Below are 4213 nucleotides of genomic sequence, written 5' to 3' on the forward strand. Positions count from 1 at the left end.
TTTTTTATCTTACATATTAAAAACAAATTTATAATATAAATATATAACTTTTCTTAATAACAAAATTAATTTATATTTTTAAAAGTAACCCATAATAATAATCTTTATTATTAATTATTAAATTATAATAAATTTTGTTACATTTATTTTTTATAAATTTTTAATGAAAAATATAAAATGCATATAAATTTATTAGTGATGAATATAAAATATATAATAATTTTAATTAAAGATTATAGGATTTTTGACTATTAAGTTATTAGTCTATTTCAATATTTTTAATGATATATGGGATAATTTTATTTTCATGAGTAGTTACTCAAAGATTAGTTCATTTCTTAAAGATTTTTGGATGAGTTTAATTTTTTTTTCCATGTATTTAAAGATTGTAATATAATATTTTTATTTAAAGTTTATTTCTTTTCATTTAAGTTGTTATATATATATATATAGATATATGATTTTTTATTTAATATAAATTAAGTAAAGATTTTTAAAAATTAAGAGTTTTTAGTAAATTTTAATTTAATTTTGTTAGAGTGAAAATCATAAATCAACATAATTATCAAATTATGACATTGCTTCATTATCGCTGTGGTGAATTCAAATTTGTGATATATATAGTCAAATGTCACCCATAAACAAGATGATATACACATTATATTTTTGTTTAGTCTTTTCCATTTATTTTCATATTTGTATTTTTCATTTTCAATCCTGACCAACTAGAAGATCAGCCTAACGAAATCTGTCACTTCGTCATATAATCCTTTCCCTTTATTTGTCCTTCAAATTTAATTTCTTCTTTTATCTTATCTTTCCTTTTCAGTTATAATCACCCCTTTCTCAATTATAGCCTCCTGAAAAGTAACGTCATTGGGTTTATTTTCAGTTATAAAATTATATAGCTCTTTCCGTAATTACATCCACTTGTCATTTTCTTTATTTTGCATTTAATCATTTCCAATAATGTGAAATTTCAAATTTTGGATAGTGGATTTTATTTTTCCTTTTTTTCCATCTTAAACTATAAACCTTTCAAAGATAAATTCAGAATTATTATCTTTCTTACGATAAATACTGATTCTATTTTAGATATTAGGGACAAAAACTTATAATAATTACCCAGGTTTAAATATATGTATAGTGCATGGTTATCATAAATGTTAACAAAGTGTATCTAAAGCATTTAGATATAGTTTTGTATTTCTAATAAAAAATAATTATTATAATTTAGAAATTATTTTATTGAATAGTTTTATTTTTTATTGGCTTTAAATAAATGTATAAATATTTTTAACATTACAATTTTAAATATATTTTGAATGCTTATATAACATTTTTTTATGGTGTTTTAGCTTGTTAAAGGGATATAGGCATTATGATTTAACAAAAATATATGATTTGAATGAGAATGTATTTTAGTTCAACATCATGAATCATTATTGGAGTCATGATTGAGGGTTTTTAACATTTAAGTGGGATATAAGTGCCATGAGTAGGTTTTGTACATTGGAAATAGGATTCTAGTTCTAAACATGGTTGGTGAGGGAGAAGGAATAAGGAACTTAATTGTTAAATGAATCTTTTAGAAGATAACACGTGTCTTAGCCCTTAAATTCCAATTCTCGAGCACAATAATCATCAACAACATCTACAAAGCATAGCACATACCCTCCATAGGGCCTTTTAGCATCAAAGATAGAAATAGATGATATTGGGAGCCTTTACACATTGAGGATGGGTCACAATGTCTTGAACATGATTATGGAAGGAAAGAAAGTGCCTTAATATATTATTGAATCTTCTCAAGCTCAAGAGCCTTGAATGAGTCCTTGAACCACTATATGAATCCTTTCTTGGCATTTTTTGTAAGCCTTTGAGTGGGATACAAGTGCCATGAGTTGGTTTTGTGCATTGGAAATAGGTAGGAGTGTCTAAACATGGTCAAGGGTGAATAAGGGATTTTATCCCTAATTGAACATTCTCTTACCTAAGAACCATGAGAAGACCCTGTACATAACAACATAAGCAACATTAACATTGGTTGGGGTATAAAAAAGAAACATTGATCCCAAGACATAACTTTTCTCACTGAAGAACCATGAATACATTCTTAGACCACCACACAAGAGAAAGGATGGTTTGCAAGGCCTTGAATCAAGCACCATGAACATGATTTTACAGCACCAAATGCGAGAGTGGATGTTTTTTAAGGCCTTATTAAAAATTTTAAAGCTTGAGTAGAATGAGCAACAGTTAGAAACCATGAAATGAGCCCTCTAGGGAGTCATTGACATTTGATTTGAATATGGGCCCCATCATGATGACTTAGACATCATTGACGGTCTCTAGTTGGTGACCGTAACTATAGAAGGGAAAGAAGATCTTATATCCCTATACCTTGAATCTTATGCTCAAGCGCCATGGATAAATCCTCAAACTTCCACATCTAACATATATTGGTTATAAATGTGCTTTATGGGTGCTATGAGTACCATCCCCGGGTTATTTATGCACTAAGAACATGTTTCGATGTCTAACCAAGGTGATGGGAGCATAATAATGGGCCTTATACCTGAAGGGATGCTTTTCAATCACAAACACCATGAACAAAACATAGTATCCTGGAAGCTCTAAGGCTATAGTGATGAACATGTTCTTAAACAACCTCATGAGATCACTGGAGGGATATGGATGCCATGAACCACAACACATGCCTTTACTGAGAATGTGTGTTGGGCCCACACGATGAATCATTCTTAGGGCCATGGATGGGGTTCCTTAACATCTAAGTAGGACATGGGTGCCTTGGTTAGCTTTTATTCACTGGAAATGTGTTACAAGGTCTAAATATGGTTAGTGTAAAGCAAAGGAATTAAGCCATAAATGAGCCTTCTACAGCGCAAGTGCTATTTTTAGCGGAGGAAAACATTTTCTCCTTAGGCCCTAAACACCACTTATTTGGCTCAATCATATTGAACAACACTTGTAAACTATAACACAATAATATATAGGTTTTTTTTGGATAAAAGTTGGATGTAGATGCCATTAGGAGTTTTTGTACGTCGAGGATTTGTTGTAGGGCAATGGACATGGTAAAGGAATGAAAAAAAATGTGATAGGGTATTACTGAATCTTCTTTGGATGAAGAGTCTTAAATGATTCATAGAACCAACACATGCGTCTTTGATATGGGTTTTTTTCATGCCTTCAAGTGGAATATGGGTGCCATGAATACGTTTTATGCAATGGAAATGGGTTTGGATGCCTAAACATGGTCAAGGGGGTAAACACATGCCTTAACACATAATTGAACGATCTTAGGCTTAATTATTATGAACATGCCCTACATATAGTGACGCAAGGCCTCACTAAGGGGTATTTTCCCTAATATTTTGATATGGGTGGCACTAAAATGTTTATGCATTATGGTTGGGTATAGAAAAAACACTCAAGGCCTTGATATTGGCCAAGGGAGGGAAATAATGACCTCATTCCCTAAATAACCACTACATGAGGGCATGGGTGGTTTGTGGGTCCTTATCATCATCAAACATTGAAAATAATTATCCTCAAATTTTATTGAAGCTTGTCATGATCAAGATTCTTGAAAAAATACTCAAATGAACAAACTTTAACTTTGTAAGAGTTCTTTGACCTCTTAGTAGGGTACATGTAACATGTGTTTATTTGGGCATCTGAAATGTGTATCAACGAATAAACAAGGTCAAGGGGTAGGGAATGAAATGAATCCCTAATTAAACCTTCTCAAACATAAGCATCATCAAAAAAACCAATAAGAAATGACACATGCCCTCTCTAAGGGGTCTTGCACATGTAAGTTGAATATTGGTGGAATTATTTTGTCTTAGGTATCATAAATGAATCTTATGTTTGTTCCATAGTTGAAGGAGGGAAAGAAGAGACTTTAGCCCTAAATTTTCTTCTCATGCTAAAGGGTGAATCCATAAATATATGAACAACTTTTTAGTGAAATGTGGGAATGAAAAATTGATGTTTCACATTTTTTTTTAATTGAAACCTTCAAACTCATATATTTGAATGAATAAGTAATGCTTCTTCTTTTATAATTTTTTTGGAAAATATTTTTTATATTAATTTTTTGAATTGAAAAAATTAAAGATAAATTTTTGTTCCCAAAATTGCATTTCACCTTTTACCTAAAATGTAAAACCGATAACACTCCTCT

The sequence above is a fragment of the Pinus tabuliformis genome, chromosome J (genome assembly GCF_031772625.1).
Source record: "Pinus tabuliformis cultivar Carrire ecotype Pingquan chromosome J, CPIR1, whole genome shotgun sequence".
NCBI lineage: Eukaryota > Viridiplantae > Streptophyta > Pinopsida > Pinales > Pinaceae > Pinus > Pinus tabuliformis.